General features: G+C 46.5%; 2 long non-coding RNA genes across 2 annotated transcripts; one reads left to right on the top strand and one right to left on the bottom strand.

Moving 5' to 3' along the window:
* Positions 1-13,264: 13,264 nt before the first annotated feature.
* Positions 13,265-13,965, bottom strand: LOC135386965 (uncharacterized). Its single transcript, XR_010420742.1, has 2 exons — positions 13,803-13,965; positions 13,265-13,441 (listed from the first exon to the last, which is right to left on the bottom strand). It is a non-coding gene; the product is annotated as an uncharacterized LOC135386965 (long non-coding RNA).
* A 5,579-nt stretch (positions 13,966-19,544) lies between these two features.
* Positions 19,545-20,245, top strand: LOC135386964 (uncharacterized). The gene is made up of 2 exons (XR_010420741.1): positions 19,545-19,707; positions 20,069-20,245. It is a non-coding gene; the product is annotated as an uncharacterized LOC135386964 (long non-coding RNA).
* Positions 20,246-22,895: the final 2,650 nt, after the last annotated feature.

Raw genomic sequence — 22,895 nt, 5'->3', positions numbered from 1 at the left:
CCCTCCCCTTCCGATTTGTTACGGTATCAGTCTGTCTACCAATATCATGATGACATTTGTATTCTATTGAGTTTCTTACGTGCTGTCCGGGACATGTATGTAGGTAGGTATGCCAAGAATTTTTTATTATTATTAACCTTTCTTGTAGTTTGAATCCCTCGAAAAACCATTGCACAGCACCAGAACACAAAGGCTACATAATGACCCAGTTTCACCAACCTTGTCAGCATCTGAGCTAAATGAACGGTCATTAAACTATCTGCTTCACTAAAGGAGTTATTACTGAAATATTCACCACATCACCGATGAAAAAAAAAGAAGTGTCTTTCGAGTTCAAGAATTGGCAACCCTTGATATTGGTTCAGTTAACCAGAGTTAGTGAAACCGGGCCTATGGGAGTCACCGGAACATTCATCACCTCACAAACCAAAGTTTGTAAAAAGAATTGAGTGCTAGCATGAAATTTTGGCAATTGTGAGTAACATTTGAACTGCCACCTATGTAGCTGCAGCATAATTACAAGTAATTCAGAAAAAGTAGTACACAATTTGAGGGTGCTCTACTCTATCTTCCTCTGCATGGCACTAAAAACTGTGATGATTCCAAGTGCTCATCCTCTTGGCCCAGATTCTGTAGCAGATTTATCAGCCATTTGTGTTCCTAATTGTTGTACTGTGGCAAACTAGCCACTCCACCCACATAACAGCATTCCTAGGTTACAGATACTTGCAGTTGAAGTGTATACGAAGAGGGGAGTCAAGTCCTCTAGATCACATAAACAACATACAGAAACTGACACTGAAGATTTTTGTTTAATTTGTAGAAGCTTTTGCGTGGAGTTCCACGCTTCCAAAAGCTTGTACAAATTAAACTTAAACAAAAATCTTCAGTGTCGGTTTCTGTATGTTGTTTATGTGATCGACGGGACTTGACTCCCCTCTTCGTATACACTTCAACTACATGCTATGTGTAACCTAGGAATTTTGTTTATATAGCATGTAGTTATAAGAGTGGTTTAAACCACCTCGCAGAAGTTGCAGATGTTGTTCATCAACTCTATTTTGAGATGGACAGGGAGTTTCATTGCCTGGGGCGATACTCTACCCCATAGCTGCTTGTCATGTGAGGAAGGAAATAATGTCTCATGGAGACCAAAACTGCCAAAAGAGCTTTGAGAGCAGGCATTCGTGGGCGCGATTTAGCCATACGCCAAGCAATTTTATCTGAAAATGGCAGTTTGGAAAGCTTGGTAGTGTGGGCAGTGACACAGAATATACTCTGGGTCTTCTACAGCACTGCAGTGACAGTATCAGAGAGAGTCAACTTGCCTCAGATGGTAATGACACTGAGCTGTAAATGCCCCATTGAGTCACAGTGCACCACTTGGCGAGAAGTGTATTGTGGCATCCAAAAACCAAGGTCTGGGTGAACATTGCTCAGTATAGACGGGAGGAGAATGTCAGTTGTCCATTGAGAGGAAGAATATTTATACAATCCATTGATGTGTTCGCGAACGAGATCTGCTGTCTACATGACCACTAACAGTCCTTTGCTATCTTTCACTGTGAATTAAACACCTCCCTCATGTGACGGTGTTCCCGGCACAGTTTTACCTTACTGAACCACTTTCGCGGCTCTTATCAAACATAACATTAGCGGTTCTTCGTAGGCTGAGGCCGAGGAACGCAAGAGACGTTTACATGATGTTTACGTGATTACCATCGTGACAAATGGTCGACACAGCAGTTTTGCGGTACGTTTTATATGTTGCTCAGCCTAGACATTAATCGCTACCCGATTTCCTGTCCAAAACAGCTACGACTGCATCAATGTCACTTCACCCATGAATTCCTTCATGAGTTGCACGCGCGTGTTAGCACCCCAAGTCGTTACACGTCTGAAAAATAAATACCTGACGAAATCGGCAGAAGAAACACAGACTTTATGAGAGCTTGCAGTGATTATCCATTTTATGCAGCACATCCTGCAACACCATACCGCTCCGTCGATACTCTATTTTCTCAAATAGCATCGTCCTCAATGGTGGCCGAACCGCTGAAGCGTTGTTTTCCTAGTACTCATACGCGTAGTTATTTACGCCTGTAACTTAATTAAATTAATGAATAATTGAGAGATGCATGCTGAATACGACACAGAATTCATAAAGACTCGTTATTCTGGACTGTGACCCTCTTAAACACTGATTTTCTCACGTAAAACTATGCTTAACACTGGACTGCATAGACCCATTGTGATTTATTTTGACAGCTTGGATTACAAAGGATTGGAATTTGAAGGGTGGATTTCTTAGCGTGGATTTCAAAAGTTGTATTATTAAGAGTGGGTAACAGGGTACACCCCTTGGTAGTCCTTGGACGTGTCTGGTCCCGAACCCCCCTGTGTCTCCCCCTTCTCGTCGCACGATATTGGAGGAACAAAAGGCGGCGTCTTGTCACAGAAGCAAAGTGACAGATTTACGTAAACGATGGATATGTGGTAAATGTGGTTAGTGCGAGCGTGAGAACCTGTACTATAAGATGGTCGTCTCCCTGTACCCCCCGTCGACTATCCCCGAATCAAGACCGTCGAGACAATGCTGCACACGTTCCAGACAATTGTGGAGCTTCTCGTCCACATTCGCCCCCATTTTGTAAGTGTTTCTCTATCTCTTCTTGTTTAGAAATAGTTCCTTTCTAATGTCTAACGTTTCTCTGTAGGGTTTCACTGTGATGCACATTGTGCAAGTGTTCTTCCAGCTGATAGCCGGTTCAGGGGGTGTAGTACCCCGCTTGGATATGGAGACGTTCATGCAAACGTGCGCCATCGTAGGCGAAGAGGACATAGAGACAGCTACGACAGAAGTGGTCATGGCGTGCTACACCACGGAGTGGCGAGAAATCGCCGTGCAGCGGGGACTAGAGGGAGAGCTCTTTTTCAGAGTGCCCCGAAGGTTAGAGTAACAGACTTTACCGCTAGAAGGCACTGCCCTTTTAAGCTTCGGTGCAGCGGAGCACCTCCTCTACTCCCTGGAGTACCAGTGGAACAGAGCCAGTGCAGTGGGTTGGAGAGAACTCGCTGAATGCTGGGTGGCTACTCTAATACTATGAGTGTTTTTCGATATCGGTTTTTGTTCATAGAATTTTTATTCTGGCACTTTATTACAAGACTGGATCCCTGGGTTTTTATGGAAGAGCACGACTACGAACATTCCATGTAAACGCGAAAGGCAGTAAATGTGTATAGTCTTTCACATCACGCGACTCTCTCTCTCTCTCTCTGCCGCAATACAATAGAAGAATAGGAAACCACAGATCCTGCGTATAAAAGCGAGCATGGGTAATCCGCAGCTAAAGATGGTGTTGGCAATGACGACGAAATGTTGGCTGTGCTTGCACAGGAAGTAAGTGCATTTTTGTGTTTGGATCGTTGTTTGAGTAATGCCTCTTTTTCTCTATTTCGTAGGTTTACTCGGGAGAATTATTTCTAATTGGGGGGAGGGACTTCATGCCTAACATGAGGTCAGATTAGCGAACTTCAGCAGCGAACTTCAAAATTCGGAGGTACATGACCTGCTCTATTCAAAATTAGGAAGGCGCGCAAAGTCATGGCAAACATGAATTCTGATTAGGTTTAATGGGGAAGATTTGGGGGGTACATTTTAATCTGGCTTTATTCAAAATTGAACTTCTTCTTTCATTTTTCGTTAGATTATTTCGAAACGGGTGAGAATTCATGCATAGCACGAATTTCATTCGAGTCCATGTTGATTATGCAAAATTAAGGAGTTCCTAGAGGGAGAATTATTTCAAATTGGGATTACATTAAATCCTTCTTTCATTTTTCATTTGGTTGTTATCGTCGACGTCATATGTGATATTGCAACGCTATCGAGTAAGACATGGAGCGTGGTTCCAAGTACAGACGGCACTGGTGCAATGTGAGGGGAAGGAGAAGGCGCCGCCGATGTTTGCACGTTGTTTTATCGCGCTCGTGTTAAGCCTTTTCTCGCATATTTATCATAGCAGATATTCCCCGTACGCGCATGTTTAGACTTGTTTAGCAGTGACCAAGCTTTTTGTGCGTGTTGTCACATCTTTAGCGTTGTGCGGTTCCCGCCTTGTGTTGTTACCTGCGTAGTGTTGTGCGGTGACGCTGTGGTTAGGCCTAACTGGTCACCTTTTCCCCGATGTGTTCAAAATTATTTCCCGTGCTGTTTAGCAATAGCGGTTAGGCCTTTTCCACGCGCTCTCACATGCCTTGACTTGTTGAGCAGTGTTGCAATTTTACCTGTCGCTAGTATATTTTTTTGTTCTCTGTCTTTCTCGCATAGAGCTATGATGGTGGCGCCATCTGGTGTGGTGCCTTGTAACTAGGTGGACACCTGTGAACGATCTCTGCAACTACCTACCGCCAACAAGCAACATTGCGCGCGCTGGTCACTCGGGCGTCCCGGAGAGGTTTCTTCGCCACGGCATCGTTGATTTTCGAATAAATTGTTTCTCTCCACTCTATCTCTATCTACTTTTTTTTTTCTTTCTATGACCACAAGTATCCGGAAACGCACATCTTGGTCTGGACACAAGTTAGATGCTCCCCAATCAGTGTGGTGACTGCCTGGATGGTGCTGATTACTGTGGGGGACCCAGTTAGCTCTAATTGATTAATTAATCGTGGTTAGACCAAAATGTGCGTTCCAGATAGTCGTGGTCATTCATTACTACTCTTAATCAGCTGATCCATCATGACTAGAGTCACTGGGCCAGTTATATATTGTTCGCGACGGCTGCCTTTTGAAAGGCCGGTTTTGCCGGTATTGTACCACAGAAAGCGTTTGATTGGGAAGTTGCGGAACATTTTGAGAGCCAATGGAAGAAATTTCGGATGGGCTCAACTGTTCCGTGGTAGTGGGACTGTCCTTGACTTTTCTGACGAACAGCGAGTCAGGCTCCGCCGAAAAAAATGCACGCCAATAGGAGGACGCGGAAGGCGGAAACAGCAGCCTCTGCTCTTGCCTGACAGATGGCGCACCGGCAGCGCTTGGCTCGGGATAAGTGACCCGCACTCGTCTGCTTCTTCCGGTGGCGCAGCCTCTGCCCCCGCATAAGAGACGGCGCAACGTTGGCGCTCCGTAAGGCACGTGTGGTCGTGTGATAACGCGTGCTGTGCATATGCTGCGATACGGGAGAAATACCTTGGCCATTGCAGGAACTGAACGGTGGAAGATGTCCTACATCCCAAAGGCTCTTTCACGGAAAGACACTGCAAAATTCGCAGCCTTGTCTACTTTCTCCAGGAATCTGGCCTCCCTCAAAGGCTATAAGGCAGCGTTCACACGGAGCAACTTTTTCCAGCATCTATGAGCAACTTTGGAGTTGCTGTTAGCCGGCAACCTCCAGCAACTCGAGTTGCTCCGAGTTGCTGCGAAACGCTCGCCGACCGAAAACCTGTGTGCACCAGCCAATCCTGAGACGAGCAGGGGCACGTGACTTGTGGCGTCACATTTCAAATTTTCCGCGGCTTTTGGCTCCTCCTTCTCCGGAACGCTTAACGTTTCCTAGCCGTCGAAACCAGAACCAGTGCCTTGCGTGGCCGTTTGCAGCAGATATGGTATGTTTTGCGTAAGATTCGTGACTATTTGACGAATTGACAGGACTCATCTGCAGGCCTCGGACTTCGAGTGGACGCCTGAGCGTCTGATAGCTCTCGTCAGGTTCTTCAGTGAGCGGGAGAACCTGTACGATCTGAATAATATGCAGTACAAAAACCGCACGTTGCGGCAACGGCAGCTAGGAGAAATTGCAAAGGAATTTTGCTGCGATGGTACGTGGACGCATAACAAAGCGTCCCATGCATGCTGCTGTAGTTCTCTAGCTTCTCACTGCCCTCGTTCATTCTTATTAAACTTCCGTAGGAAAAAATGTACGTTGCATGCAATCCCCTTTTTTGTAGCACTGGATATGCATGTTTAGTGGATCCATTACTAACCTTATGAAGATGAACACGTTGCTGTAGTAATATGTCATTTATTCATTTGTTAACATAGCACAACAACCACTTAACAACACGCACTCCTACTACTTCCATTAACATGTGAGAAAGATGAACACAGTACATTGTGCATGCAATATTTCTTTGTAGCCAGGGCTGCACTCGCAAAGTTCAAGAACCTGAGGACATATTTCTTCAAGGAGCACGCAAAAGCTAATGAGAGAAAATCAGAATCTGGGACAAATGAGGTCTATGTCCCAAAATGGGACCTTTACAGTGAGATGTTGTTCTTAGCTGGTTGCTACAAACCAAGAAAGGGAGTTTCATCTCTGAACATCACTGGCCTCAGTGGGACCCTGACAGAGGATGCCGACAGTGAGGCAATATGGGAGCCCCTGCAGAAAACCCACGTCAGGCATCGTGCACTGAGGCTGTTTCTCCGAGCCATGACACAAGTGAAAGTATAAGTGAAATTCTATTAGATGAGGTAAATTGTCATATAGCACATTATTTTAGAGAAGCAAGCAAGCAACCAAATAGCTTACAGTATGTACTAATGCAGCCAAATCCTGAGCCAGTGGAACCACCTCCAAAAAAGAAAAAGCTGCCGAGCTCTAGTGCAGGATCAAAAAAACAGACAGCTCCCACACCCCAAGAAATGCTCAACAAAGCTATGTCTGTGTTGAACGAGCCCGACGATATCCGGGACTCTGACTACTACTTCGGCATGCAGGTTTCGTCAGAGCTCCGCACCTTGGATCCCTTACGAAAAGACATTCTAAAGCTACAAATACTAGAGCTCTTACTTCAAACAAAACACAATGTGTCAATCTCAAGGTGTGTATTTCCAGTGTGCACTTGGCTTTCTCTGCATGGATAAGTGTTCACACTTATGGCTGTTGTTTGGGTCAGAAAATAATTGCAACTTACTGACTTTTCATTTGGACAGTGTTACCCAATCGTTGCAAAAAAAAAAAAAAAAAAAAATGCTGCTTCCCGGGTTAGCATCACAACACTTGTGTACAAAGTCTGTAACACTTTGAGCCTCACCCAAGAATAAAAAACAGAAAACTGCAAATACAAAAATTTGCAGTGAACAGTTTTTAGTTCCTGCTATAGGTGCCTGCACACAGCATTGTCCTATTTTTGTTCGCTTGCAGGCCACAACAGGGTTTCACTCGAGTTGACAAGGCGTGAAATGAGCACCACAGTTTACGCCTTTTGTGCAATCACTTTCTCTAGTCACAAATAAACTAATGTTTGCTAAAGTTGTGTTTGCTCAATGGTAGTGGCAATGGTGTACACATGTGGCTGCTTACACATTTAAACAAGAGGAAAATGTGAGGCAGAATATAGTACACAGAAAGTTACTCCCCATGCAGAACCACTCTTGTCATTTACACAGTTCCAACACATTTTGGAGGATAATCTTCTGAGGGTACTCTTTAAGGGCCATGATGAACTACCCAATACACAGGGACCAAAGGAGACGGTGTACACGAGTCCTGATTAGTGATGATGGAATGTCCAGGAAGGGCAAGAATGATGAGGTATTGCGCCAGGTCATTCAGAAGAACTGCCGGGTGTGTGTGGCCCGGGACACAGCAGTGGTGGTACTGTAAGAGACGAGATGTTCCCATATTACACCGCTCTTGAGCCAACCTTTCAAAGGCATGATATTCGACAGGCCTGTGTCAGACAACGGGACAATGGTGCAAATTACACAAGGGCAAGTAAAAAAGTAAACCTCACGTTTAGTGTGCATCTGGGTGTTTGTCCTGCCAGGGCAGGGCACCACGCTCGCTCACAAAGTATTCCCTGAAGCGGTCCCTCATCGTTCGACCCTCACCTGATGACCTGGCACCATATAGCACCTGGCACCTGGTTGAGGCGAATGCCTCAACCATCCATGACAAATTTAGACAATTCCATCCATGACATCCATGACAATTTAGAGTTCGTCCATGCCTCAACTAGGCATGACTCATGCAGAACTAACCTGTAGTTGTAAACGCGGTTTGCCTTCTGCTGCAGATCTTTCTGAGCATAAGGCCTCAGCAAGTACTTCTTCAGGGGAAATGCAGCATCTGCGATGACAGCAAACCCCGTTGGAACTGTCTGGCCTGTAAATCAAATAATATCTACTAAGCATTTCATTTTTGGGTGATATTTTGAATGGGCCCGTTGAGAGAGAACAATTACCAGGAAGTGTGACAGGCTGAGGGATGTTGCAGTCCCCGCTGTCAAGCTTCCGGAACAACTCCGTTGCACGAAAGGTGATGAAGTCGTTGCACCTCCCATTCACTCCGGCATCCACAAAGATGGCCTGTAATTGAAGAAAACATAATGCTGCTTGCTTCTTTTAGGATCTATTTGTACTATACCTTCTTATCTGCGTCCACAAGTGCCATCAGCACAATACTGTGGTGGCCCTTATAATTAAAGAACGAAGAGCCAGCCTTTGGAGGACACCGAATTCTGACATGCTTGCCGTCTAGAACACCGAGACAATGGGGGAAGTGCCAACGGGCAAAAAACTTGTCGGCAACCTCTTCCCACTGAGCACTGGTAGCCGGCAGCCTCATGTACCTGGGAATAACATTTTACATTTATCACACTGAACTTACTAAATACTGAAATCCATACTCTAGTTGAGTACGATGTCCTAACTCACCGGGGAATCAGGTAGTCGCACAATGCTGCACAGACTTTCTTCACCTTGTTGTGGATTGTACTGGTACCAACGCAGTACTGATAGTAAAGAGAGTGGAACGACTCTCCTGTTAACACGGGAATACGGGACAAATTAAGGCAATCATCCATAAACACTGATTACCTGTGGCTAACAAACGGAGCGTGATGGTCAGCTGCTCCTCTACCGTTAAAGCTGGTCGCATCAAAGTGTCCTCACACTCCACAGCCTCACGGATGCCGGAGATAAGCTCTTCAAAATCAGTCGAGCTGATCCGCAAGTAGCCCCTGAAGTCGTCGTCGCTCAGCCGAAGGACAGGAAGTAGGCTGTTTTGCGCGCCAACTTGTGAATGGGCCTTCGATATCGCCTTCACCCACGGTATCTTCCTTTTTGGCGACCTTTCACTGCCTTCACCCAAAAGCTCAGGTAGCAGTGCGACAACCAAAGCAGCAGCTTTGCGCTTTCGCGGCGAGGGGTTCATAGTTCCTCAATCCCAAACGAAACAAAACACTACATGTACAAAACACTCAGTAAAAACACTCAGTTAACGATTATGCACACGTATTACAAAAATAACAAACTAAATAGGAAATATGATACAATATAAGACACGCAAAAAGTTCAGGGAAACTTGTTGAAGAACGAGAACCGAGAGCGAGAATCGACACGCAGTTAGCAGACGAAAGCGCCAAAACTGGAGGTCTGATCATGCTGATGGCGATGTGGTATGCTTTCGTTCATCCCATACTACGCATACTGCCCTTTCAATAAATTGTATTTATTGAAAGACTGTATAAGCACAGCTTGGGAATATGTTTTTAAACTAAACAATATGAGAGTTTCACAAAAGTATTCTTTTTTTTTTTTTTTTTTTGCGGATGATGTTCTCTCGGCAAAATGTGGTTGCCGGTGGGCGACGCTATCGAGTTGCTGCGTGTGAGCACGGAGAGGCGAAAGTCTTGAGGTTGCTCTGGGTTGCGTCGGTACGAGTTGCTGGAAAAAGTTGCCCTGTGTGAACGCCGGCTAAGTACTGCTCGGACTTCTCGGCAACTCTGCAGTGACAGCCCTAAATCTTAAATTTCGGCCGTCATCATTCCTTCATCTGTTATCACACAATATCATCTCATCCTGGCTATAGTCGTGACGCAGCCCACATACGTGAGACCAACAACGGGAAGCCGGTTCGTTACCACCACCACCACCGTGATAACGCGTGGTCGCCATAGCTTTGAGGCTTGACCTTGAGACTGACCGGTAACCTAAATTCCGATGTAATTACATAAGTATGTGAAAAGGAGAGAAATGTTGCTGCTCTTTGCACTGAAATAAATGGCGGCCGCGCTGCGGGTCCTGCACGCGCATCAGTTAGGTTAGGTGTGGGGACATATTTCGTTCTCGTCAGGGTCCGGCACGAGGGTCAGTGAGGTTAAGTGTTTTGACATATTTCTTTTTTATGACAGTCCGGCAAGAGGGTTGGTTAGGTTAGGTGTTCTGAGATATATTTCGTTCACGTGAGAGTTCGAGAAACAGGAACTAACACCAGAGCATGTGCAATACAGCGGCGATAAGTCTCTCTTGACTGCAATGTACATACGTCGCTGCGCGCTGCGTTCCCAAGGAAGCAAGCACCAAGCACAGAGCGGCTTGCCAGCAGAGAAACACAGCCGCTGCTGCGTTCGAGTGTATCTCCCGACTCTCCACCAATTAGCTGTGTCCTTTTCCTTGCTGCGCTGTGCTGTTTAGTAAACCTAAATACGCCTCCGAACCTCGAGAACAGATAGAGCGGAGGCGGGCTGGGACCGGGCCTGAACATGCAAATAGTGGGATATGGGCTGTGCCCGAGCCGGCGAAGTCAAGCTCGGGCCGGACCGGGGCTGGAAAGGTATTGAAGACGTCGGGCCTGGGCCAGGTGCGGGCCGTAGCAGCCGGGACTGAGCGAGACACGGGCCCGAAAATTAGGCCCGTTCAGTGCTCTATACACGGCACCCCGCCGAACCATTATTTCAGCCTATGCAGCCAGGGGCCATTTTTACCGGAACACGGTGCAGAATAGCCTGCGGCACTTCCTGTTGTGTGAGTTAGAGGACTCAATCATGTTTTCTTCCTACAGTACTTAAAGTAATCAGTTCAAGCAAAAAATATTGAATCAAGTACCATTTAGCTATTTTAGTTGTTGTTTCGGCAGCTGAGTGACCAGTGCGAGCCTCTCTTTCCACTGCTTATGTCGCAAACAAGAGAAACTCCGGACGCGGGACCATTTGAACCCGCCGCTGCTGCGTGAATTCTTTTCCCGCTTTTGTATGCTTCTGACTCAAGTGGACTTTTGTTTCATCCCTTTTTTGTGTAAATTACGTCGTATTTATAAGATTAGTGCTGTCGTACATACGTCGAAATTGTGTTTACCCCGCACGATAAAACGCTTAGAAAGAAACGAGGGGCATTTCCAGTACTGGGTAGCATGGGCTGAAACAATGGTTCGGCAGGGTTCCGTGCTCTCCAAAATACAGGAGCGGCGTTGTGGATAGCTAATGAAACGTATCACACCGACAATGTGACAAGAGTAAGAAGCAATTCTCCAAGGTCCTGATATCTTCTGCATATTTCCATGCAGATAAGCGAACAAAATGTCTCACGTTAGCGTGGGCATAGGAAAAAATGGTCCCGGGTTAAGGAGCATTCTGCCAAATGAAATGTTTGTGCGTACTTTTAGCAGTGCACTGAGGCAGTGTAAGGGTGGATCGAAACGTCTAACTTTATTTTAAAAGTTCGTGCACACGCAGTTTCAGCAGTTAATGCAAATAAATAGCGAAAAAAAAGGCACACACTTCCGTAACTACTCCCACAAACGAAAACACACACACACACACACAGTACAATTATTTAAATGATTTATTTCAGTGCGAGGAGTAGAACAAGCAGCAGCATTAATTTCCTTTTTGCACACCTCCGTAACTACTTACAAAAACGAAAGAGAAAGACAGTACAATTATTTCAAATGGTATATTTCAGTGGGAGGAGTAGAACAAAAGAACTTTACAACAACTTTATTTTGAGATGGAGAGTGGGGTGGTTCATTGCCAGAGGCGGTATTCTACCCCATTGCTGGTGGGGATGTGGGGAATAAAATAATGAGCCCCTCCGCAATAACGATCGAAGTCTCATGGTGTCCAGAAATGTCAAAAGAGCTTTGAGCGCAGACCCTTGCTGGGCTGGATTGGGCCAGGGACCAAGCAATTTCGATAGGGAGAATGGGCGAGAGTCCAGCTGACTAAGAGACTCGGAGAGTGCGGTTAGGGAGTAGAACAAGGCAGCAACATTTCTTCCCTTTTTCCATGAGCTGAGGCAATGTTCACGCATAAGAGTTGAGCGAAACGTCGAACTCGCCAAAAATTTGGTAATAACACATCCATAAAGTATAATTGTCAAAACTACGCAGTAGTGGTTCGCTGTCGCCGCGTCATCTGAATTTAGGTTACCGGTTAGTCTTACAGTCAAGGTTCCAAGCTATGGCGACCACACGTGCCCTACAGAGCGCCAATGTTACACCAGGTCTCACACGAGATCGGAGGCTGCGCTACCGGAAGAGGCAGACGAGTGTGGGGCGCATATCCGGAGCCGAGCGCTACCGGTGCGTCATCTGTTAAGCAAAGGCAGAGGCTGCTGTCTCCGCCTTCACCGTCCTCCTATTGCCGCGCATTTTAGAGGCGGAGCCTCCCTCGCTCTTGGTCAGGAAGGTTAAGGACAGCCAGTAACTGGGTGTATATCGTAACTACCCATTCGCGTTTGTACCCGCCGCCTTTCTACCCGTTCTCCAAACTCCCCTCTCCTTGCGCCCAGCGCAAAACAACCCCTACCGGTTTTCCTCAAAACAAATCATTCGCGTTTGTACCCGTCCCCACTCTACCCACTTTCAAAACTCGTCTCGCCTTGCATCGGCGTAAAACTACCCAGAATAACCGTTTTGTGTCGGCCCAGGACGCATACTAACCCTCCTATCCCCCACTCCTTCCTGCGGTCCTCTCTCCATCCGTCCACATCTGTATGCCGCTCATAGCCACTGCTGCTTCGTGGCGCTAACACCCAATAAAAAAAAGTTTTGCAATTTCTTGTTTATTTTTTTTTTCGCGATGCTGTCGACTCATCGACACCTTGTTAGCGTGTTTGTTTGCAAAGCAGATTCAATTTCAAGGGGAGGCTAGGAAGTCCCTCAAAGAGAAGACACAGCCTTTATTTTGCCAAAAATGCGTTTATAAAAATATATCGGCTAATAAAAAGTAGTATTGGATAAACACGACTTAACGAGCAACATGACACCTTCATCCTCTCTCACCCCCCCTGTTACCCCCAATTTTGCAATTTGCACCCCACCAAATTTTTTTAAAATTTTTTTTTTCAATTTTTTCACTTAAAATCGCTCATACACGCATAAGAATGTGATAATAGAGCGTAGAATATAATTTTCAATTAATAAATTCAATTACTATTCATTCCAACGAGAGAGAGAGAGGAGGAAAACATCAAATTATCGTTAAGTCGTGTTATTCTATAATGAGACACACGAAAAGAAGCGCACATACGCATAAATGCACTTTCTAAACTCATTTAATAATTCAAGTCATTACTATACACATTCAATTCATTAATGTGTCAGTCCAGGTTCGGTAACAGCATCAGCCCATGGGCGCCGCCATTTGCAAAGCGTCACACCAGGCAGGTCGGAAAGCATCACGTCAGGTGGCAGCACCGCTGTCATCATGGGGACTTCCGTGGAATGCAGAAAGAAACAAAACAAAAAAAGTGCTAACGAGGGGAAAACACGCGCGAAAACAGGCACACACACACACACACACACACAAAATTTTCTCCATCGCGAATATGTGCGGGCATGCACCGACGAGTATAGCAACAAGGGTCATTGACAGAATGGCGTACAAGGGAATTGCGAACATGTTTGGGCATGCACGGACAAGAATAATAACAACAACAAGGGGAAGACTTTCTGCTAATCGCAACAAGGTAAATCGACAAACATACACTACTCCAATACACGCTGACAAGTAATCGCAGTTAGGGGGTAGGTAAACGCGTCAACAGAAGAGGAAGTATTAAAACGACAACTCACCGACATCCAAGCATATCTGTGTGCACACACACCGCCCTCCATCTTCTTTACATGACTAAAGAGTTCACCAGCACATCAACGGTCACGATACGAGCGACGCGCCAGACGTCCGCACCCGACGAGAGGCAAACAGAAAACTGAATCTGGCGCCCTCTCCGCGGAGCATACGTCACACGCGCGCGCGCGCGCGCTCGCAGCGCCACCACGTCTGCCGTCGGACGTTTCGGTTTTGGTCTCGTCGCCCTTCACGTCTCGCGCGCTCGCAGCGCCACCACGTCTGCCGTCGGACGTTTCGGTTTTGGTCTCGTCGCCCTTCACGTCTCGCGCGCTCGCAGCGCCTCCACGTCTGCCGTCGGACGTTTCGGTTTTGGTCTCGTCGCCCTTCACGTCTCGCGCGCTCGCAGCGCCTCCACGTCTGCCGTCGGACGTTTCGGTTTTGGTCTCGTCGCCCTTCACGTCTCGCGCATGCGCTTCGAGCACGGTGGTGGCGGTGGTGGTGGAGGATTCGCTTTCGTTCTGACGCCCATTTCTTTACGTTTTTTATTTGGAAGCGCCGTATAAAGGGAGAGCGCGCTATCCGCGCGTTATCATTCAGACCAATACTTGGAAAACACCATGTGTGGTTTATTCTCCTGCGTTTCTCGCCGTCGCCAGGAAAAGACAAAAAACGAAGAACTTCGCGAATTTATTCGCGGCATCGTGGAGGAAGCTTTTCAAGTCCACCGCCTGGAATGGTTGCAAGCACGTCAAGAAATGTGTCAGGACAAGATGAAGACGCTCGACCGCATCTTAGCGGCGGACAGACTGACGAGAAAAAAGTCCACCTTTAGTCTGGATAATCTGTATTGGGAACGCAGTTCGGACCTAGAGGACGACGACGACGTCGTGTAAATAAAAGCGATGTATTTCTCTACGAGTCTCAGTCTCTTCTTTTTCTTCGCGCAACGTGTGCACACACGTCATGTCTAACCCCGAACCTTTTCGTTTCCGCCATCCTTTTCGTTGTATTTTAAGTGGCCCCTCCATGTGCGGTAAATCCACATTCGTAACGAACGTGTTGAGGAACCTGAACAACGTCGTGGACAAGCCTCCCTCGCAAATATTCTACGTGCAGAAATATGCGTCACCGAGCATGCAGGACGAATTTGGGGACTCCGTAAAATTTACCAAGGAGCTACCTCGCGAGTGGGATACGTCGCGCGCCACGCTCATCATCGTCGACGATCATATGACCGACGCCAATTCCTTGAAGGAGGTGACCGATCTTTTCATTCGGGGTTCTCACCACGCCAACGCGTCGATCTTCTTACTCGTACAAAACATCTTTTTCAACAGTAGCCATTTTAGAACTATATCCTACAACGCCAGTTACGTCGTCCTGTGGCGCACCGTGCGCAGCGTGCACCAGATGGAACATTTCGGCCAACAGCTATTCGGTAGAAAAAGATTAGAGTATTTTCTGGACGCATATAAACAAGCGATGTCGTCACCCCACGCTTATTTACTCGTGGATCTTCACAACTATACGCACGAGGACCACAGGTTGCGTAGCAATATTTTTCCGGGAGAACGTCAATATATCTACGCTCCGAAATGAATCTCCGTCCTCATCTCACTTTACTCAAAGTACTTTCCACTTTACCCCCTCCGCGCCGTAGTCACGTCTTGAGACGTTCTTCCTCCTCCGACATGAAACACCTCTCCGAAATTTGTCTCAATGTATTGAACGGAAAAGTGTCGTTGGCTCCAGATACGTTCGCGCGTTTGAAGAAGCACAAACGCTTCTTACGCCGGCTCGCATACAAAAAGATTCACAAGAATCCGCAACGTTTGAAGCACTATCTGTCTCAGCAGCGAGGGCAGGGCGTTCTTTCGTCGGTGGTTCCTCTCCTGCTTTCCGCCGTGTTGAACCTTTTCGACAATGGCCAAGAGAATTGAAGTGACCAGTTCTATCGGAAATATTCTTTCTTCTAAGGAGAGTGACGACGTCAAAGTGAAACTCATACTGCAGGCACTGTACCGCATACTCAAGCAGTACGGATTCGATCCCTACGACAATAAAAACAAGACGTCCGACGCTACAAATGACTTTGACTATTCGCTCCTCTCTCCAGAGGTTGACGAAGAGGAAGCGGAAAGAGTCGTCTCGGAATTAAAAAAAGTTATTTCCTGGGATAGCGAGGGTTGTGTCTCCGTGTCGGGCAAGCCCATCAGACACTCCTCCGTTTACGAACTCGTTAATTATTTGTTACAACGTAAGACGGGGAAGAAACCTTCCTGGTTCCCCAAAGTCTCGAAACTATTGCGCCTGATTTCCCTTCCCAAACCTCGCGAGTCTCAGCAGCAGCAGCAAGCCTCAATTGCGTGGACGACTTATGGAGGGATATGAGAAACCAGAGGGTGGTTTGGGGGGTGTGGAACGTTATAGAAAAGCGCATCACTTGAGCAAAAAGAAGGCTCTTGCCATTCTCAGAAAGCTGGACGCCTACACCCTTCACCATCCGGTGAGAAGAAAATTTAATAGGAGACGCATCATCGCGCTCAAGATCAACGACGTGTGGCAAATGGATCTCGCCGACTTTTCAAAATACAAGAGATTCAACGGTGGCTACCGCTACATTCTCGTGGCGAACTTGGCGATTACACGCGTCTCTACGTCACGCTCGACACCTGTCAGCTCTGCGACGTCGTGCTGTATTTCAGGAAGATTACGCTAGAGACGGATGGGATAGATATCTTACGCACCGTATCCCTCGCCAGTTACGCGTGGAGCAGCGCACTGAAGCTCACCAAAGTCAAACTCGAGCTCATGAGCGATCGTGAGATGTACGAAACGATCGAGAAGGGAATCAGGGGAGGCATTTGTAACAGCTTCCACAGATATTGTCGGGCTAATCACGAGGGATGCGACGATTACGACCCTCAACAAGAGAAAAAATTTATTCAGTACTTAGATGTAAACAGTTTGTACGCTTATGCCATGACTTTCCATCTTCCGACAGGTGGTTTTGAGTGGGTCGATCCTTCCAGCTGGGGCGATATCGATTTTCTCAAAATTCCTCACGATTCAGAAGTGGGATACGTGTACGTGGTAGACCTGACCTATCCCGAAGAACTGCACGCGCTCACGAGGGACTTCCCTCTGGCACCCGAACACAGAACCGTGGACGAGGGTCAACTATCCCCCTACCAAAGGAACTTGAAGGAGGCATTGGCACTGAACGCGCCACCCACGAGGAAATTGTTACTGACATGTTACGACAAAGAAAGTTACGTCGTGCACTATTATCTGCTCGCTCTCTACGTGAGGTTGGGCATGAAAATAAAACACATTCACGCCATCCTCTCGTTCCGCCAAGACAATTTTTTGTCCGCCTTCGTGCATAGAAACCTCGCATTGAGGAATGCCTCAACCACGAAATTCGAGCGTTTACTGTATAAGACCATAACAAATAGCACGTTCGGGAAAACGATTCAAAATGTGAGACGCATGAAGAGGTACACCATAGCCTACGACAAAGAAAGCGCGCTCAGAAAAGCTAGTTCCGTCGACTTCCAGCATTTCCACATCCTGAGTGACAAGTGCATCTTGTACGAGATGAAACAGCGTCGTATCAAATGCACGCACCCCCTTTACGTGGGCTTTGCCATTTTAGAGATATCCAAAGTCCGAATGTACAGCTTCATTTACGAGTCGCTCTTTTCTCGCTTAACCTGTCCAGTGCAGTTGATCTATGGAGATACGGACAGTATAATTTTTGCTCTCACGTGCGAGAGCCTCGTAGAGCAGCTGATGAAAATTCAGCACGAGCTAGATCTCTCCTCCTATCCACCGGACCATCCACTTTTCAACGCCGAGCACGCGAACCAAATGGGGTACTTCAAAGACGAAACGGGAGGAGGAGTTATTCAGGAAGTCGTAGCCATCCGAGCCAAAATGTACAGCATTCTCTTGGCCGGAACACACAAACAGATCGCGAGAGCGAAAGGAGTTAAGAAAGACGTGGTGAGGAGACATTTATTGCACGAAGTGTACCGAGATTCTCTGTTCAATGAAAGGACAGTCTCTCAGAAGCAGTGCACCATCCAGAGCATAAAGCAAACAATGTACACCATTTCGAGAGTCAAGAAGAGCTTGGTCCCCTACGATGACAAGCGCTATCTGGTCGACGCCGTACGTTCCTTTCCTTACGGCAGCTGCGAATACGAGGGTAATTTCCGCTCTGTGTGTCTCAATGCATTGTAACAAAACACTCTCGTTTTTTGCAGCACCGGAAAACCCGGAAGAGAGCCCTCGAACGTCATCGGGGATTGAGTAATACAACAAAGGACCAAGTCTGTGCACGCGTTGTCATAATAATCGAGAGAGTCTAAAAAATAATAAAATTGTAGCTCAGAAATATAGCTTCTGTCTTTCGCGCGCGCAGGAAGAGAAGGTGGTTGGTCATCGTGCTAGCACGATGGTGAAATTGACGTATAAACGACTGTCTATTGCACCATCACACTAGCCCGGTAGTCAAGCGTAAAGTCGACACTGCGATAAAAAGACGAAGACGGGAGGAGCACGGGTCATCGTGGCAGTGTGGTGGCGGAATGGATGTATAAAAAGAATGACCATTCCGACATCGTGCTGGTTCAGTGACCCGCGCAATGACGTCGCTGCGATGAAGATTACCCGTACCTTTTTTGGCATGTCCGATCTTCTCGTAATGTTCTGTTCGTGTGGATCGAGCAAGTCAGGGAGAGTGCGAGCATCTATCGACGTGCTCAAGGAAAGAGTATATGTTTAGATTCAATAAAGATGTTTCCATGAAAAAACAACAGAGTCTCGTCAAAGTTATTCAGACTGTTTAATGCGTTCCATTTCGATGACTAAACGGTATTTCAATAAATCAGTGACAAAATTGACAATGTAGACTGCTTGCAGATGATGTTGGTTCCGCAGTGAATACTTAATATGAGCAACGGCGCGAGCGAGGAGGTCCACGATGTCTGCAGAAACGTAGTTGAATTCGGTGTTCGTCGACTTCAAAAATTCACTGATCACTCCGAAGGGTCCATCCAGAACGCTTATAGAGACGTTCTTGTAACGGGCGTATATCCGACGCACCATTTCCTGTAGGGGGCCTGGGGATATCTTTCCTATATTGCCAAAAGCCACCATGTCTATGACGTAGCGAAAAGCAGAGATGACAAGCTCGTTTCGGGGACTCTCCTTGCTGAAACAGTCATTCTCCAGCTCTTCCCAAGAAGCGTGGATACGAGGACAAGTTTGCAAAGCGTGGTAACTGAACATTTCCAAGTATTGGTCTGAATGATAACGCGCGGATAGCGCGCTCTCCCTTTATACGGCGCTTCCAAATAAAAAACGTAAAGAAATGGGCGTCAGAACGAAAGCGAATCCTCCACCACCACCGCCACCACCGTGCTCGAAGCGCATGCGCGAGACGTGAAGGGCGACGAGACCAAAACCGAAACGTCCGACGGCAGACGTGGAGGCGCTGCGAGCGCGCGAGACGTGAAGGGCGACGAGACCAAAACCGAAACGTCCGACGGCAGACGTGGTGGCGCTGCGAGCGCGCGAGACGTGAAGGGCGACGAGACCAAAACCGAAACGTCCGACGGCAGACGTGGTGGCGCTGCGAGCGCGCGAGACGTGAAGGGCGACGAGACCAAAACCGAAACGTCCGACGGCAGACGTGGTGGCGCTGCGAGCGCGCGCGCGCGCGCGTGTGACGTATGCTCCGCGGAGAGGGCGCCAGATTCAGTTTTCTGTTTGCCTCTCGTCGGGTGCGGACGTCTGGCGCGTCGCTCGTATCGTGACCGTTGATGTGCTGGTGAACTCTTTAGTCATGTAAAGAAGATGGAGGGCGGTGTGTGTGCACACAGATATGCTTGGATGTCGGTGAGTTGTCGTTTTAATACTTCCTCTTCTGTTGACGCGTTTACCTACCCCCTAACTGCGATTACTTGTCAGCGTGTATTGGAGTAGTGTATGTTTGTCGATTTACCTTGTTGCGATTAGCAGAAAGTCTTCCCCTTGTTGTTGTTATTATTCTTGTCCGTGCATGCCCAAACATGTTCGCAATTCCCTTGTACGCCATTCTGTCAATGACCCTTGTTGCTATACTCGTCGGTGCATGCCCGCACATATTCGCGATGGAGAAAATTTTGTGTGTGTGTGTGTGTGTGTGTGCCTGTTTTCGCGCGTGTTTTCCCCTCGTTAGCACTTTTTTTGTTTTGTTTCTTTCTGCATTCCACGGAAGTCCCCATGATGACAGCGGTGCTGCCACCTGACGTGATGCTTTCCGACCTGCCTGGTGTGACGCTTTGCAAATGGCGGCGCCCATGGGCTGATGCTGTTACCGAACCTGGACTGACACATTAATGAATTGAATGTGTATAGTAATGACTTGAATTATTAAATGAGTTTAGAAAGTGCATTTATGCGTATGTGCGCTTCTTTTCGTGTGTCTCATTATAGAATAACACGACTTAACGATAATTTGATGTTTTCCTCCTCTCTCTCTCTCGTTGGAATGAATAGTAATTGAATTTATTAATTGAAAATTATATTCTACGCTCTATTATCACATTCTTATGCGTGTATGAGCGATTTTAAGTGAAAAAATTGAAAAAAAAAATTTTAAAAAAATTTGGTGGGGTGCAAATTGCAAAATTGGGGGTAACAGGGGGGGTGAGAGAGGATGAAGGTGTCATGTTGCTCGTTAAGTCGTGTTTATCCAATACTACTATAAAATGCATATATTAAGATGCGTTATTCTGCATTTTCCTCTTCTTCTTTATTCTTTATTTCAGCTGTTCCCCATACATCAGAGTGTTCCAGTCACCTCAGAATGTTGGTATGGGCCGCATTGTTCGCCATTTCCGCCAGAGTACGTTATTTCACGGTATCCCTCCCCTCCTCCCCCCACAAACGGGGAAACAAAAACTTTGCGTCTCTATTAAGGGGTGTCTAAGTCCAAGTAGCACAATAAAGGTTGTTCTGAGGCTGTACCGAAAGTGAGTGCGTAGGGGTGGACGGGTGCATCACGGTCGACGTCCTCTTGCAATGTCAAGCATTGCAATCGGTAAGACAACCACCAACCACCCCCATGCACCTAAACTTTCCGTACATTGTGATGCTTGGGCGTTGCAAAATACCCTACTGGACATAAATGCTATCCGATTGTAAACGCACAGTCGCGCGCAGGAGAATGCCAACTGCGACAAACCTGGGTACGAAAATGAGTGAAACATTGAGCTTGGACTAACCTAATAATAAACTAACCACTGTTCAGTAGTGCCCGCCCTGCTAAGCCTACCGGCCGTGAGGCTCTCGTTCGGTAACAGGACTTGGACAGACGTCGAAAACCCGTGAATTTGAGTGATTATATTATACGAAGCAATCGAGCATTTTCGTTGTTTCTGGACCGTGAAATCGGGAACTCCGGAATTTAAAGTCGCCTTGAGGACATGAACCCGATCTGACGGGGGGCGAAAATGTTTAGCACGAAAAAAATGGACGCAAAAGGGAATGGTCAGCAGTACGCATGTCAACTTTCTATACAATGGAAAAAGGAAAAAAAACGCTGTTTTCCGACGGCTCTGTGCAATGAAGTCATACGAGAAGGGCGTTTTGAAGGAGGTAGTTCTGATACGGTATAAAACCAGAATGGTCATTTGAAGAAGGGCAATGTGAAAAGGGAGAATTGCGAACGGATAGTTTCCATAACAGCCCAACTAACTAACTTATTAGATGTTATCCGGGAAATACAAAACAGCAGGATTAGAGGCAGTTATTACTCGACTAACTATAAAGCACTCTGAGAAACGAATATACTCGTACTTCCAAATATAAATTGCAAATTTCGCTGTGCAAATGTGCCCTAACTAGAACTACGTGCTTTTTCGGCAGAAACGACACGGCATTCACCTTATCTACATCCGAGAGCGGTGTATGTGGTCAAGGTCAGCGCCTACTACAACCAGCTCCATCACTCCAGAGCACGTCGCCCTCTGCGCTCGAGTAGTGCGTAGTTTGTAGTAGCGCGTTCGCTTACGAAGATGGAATCAACGCTACTCTTACAACTTTTTTTGATTAAACATCTATAACGACCAAGAACGCACCCTGTATGGTATATAAACGGACATTACTTACCGCACTGAAGAACGACTAGCAGGAGTACTTTTAAATGCATTGTCCTCGTGTGCACCCTCATGCATACAGCAGAAATATGCCGTGAAAAAATTTATGTAACCGAAAACCACGACGTCACTTTCGTGCTACCTCGGCTAGCGTCACATAAAGATTGCTTCCTGTTGACATTTACAATCCGTTATTTGTAAACGCACCTATTCTAACACACATTATAGCAGCTGCGCAATTAGCAGCTTCTGCTTAACAGAACAGACACAGGAAATGCATTCATTTAGTACGGAGTGAGTATGGCAGGATCTATTCAATGAGTGTTGGATTTTTCTGCTTATTTATCGCAGCTTTTCAAACATCACAACATTTTATCACAGGGCGACTGGTGATGACTTGTGAGAGATGCAACTACTGAGTAATCTACGTTCTGAAAATACAGCTAGCAATTTGTTAGGTATCTAGACACCGAATGTGGCGCTTATTCTATCCTTACAAAAAAAAAAAACTATTTACTTTAAAATTGCAGTCCATTGACTATGGTCAACAGCATTCGATATAATGTCTGTCATGATAATGTCTGTCTATAATGACTGTCAATGTACAAATGTTTGACTTTTTACTAATTTCTTATTGATATTTGGAAAGTACTTTTCTATTGAATGTCAACTGACTTTCAGCAATTGACTCTTCGCACCCTTTCTATTTATTTGTGCGCGCTTTCTGGAATTGATTTTTGGCACTGTTCCTATTTGTTCTAGTGTGCTTTTTGAGTCTCATATCCCCAAATTATCAGCATTAAAATCGCATGCCTTTGAGTGAGAACCCTAAATGAAACACACCATAAGCAATATAGCACATGCTGTACAATTAATATACGGGATGTTTGCTCTAACGTTCCAGAAATTTTATTTAATGCGAGCGATAAAAGAGCGTTAGGCCGA

This window comes from Ornithodoros turicata, chromosome 3 (genome assembly GCF_037126465.1).
Source record: "Ornithodoros turicata isolate Travis chromosome 3, ASM3712646v1, whole genome shotgun sequence".
In the NCBI taxonomy this organism is placed as follows: domain Eukaryota; kingdom Metazoa; phylum Arthropoda; class Arachnida; order Ixodida; family Argasidae; genus Ornithodoros; species Ornithodoros turicata.
Note: the sequence above shows the minus strand (reverse complement) of the source record. Positions and strands in the feature narration are given on the sequence as shown.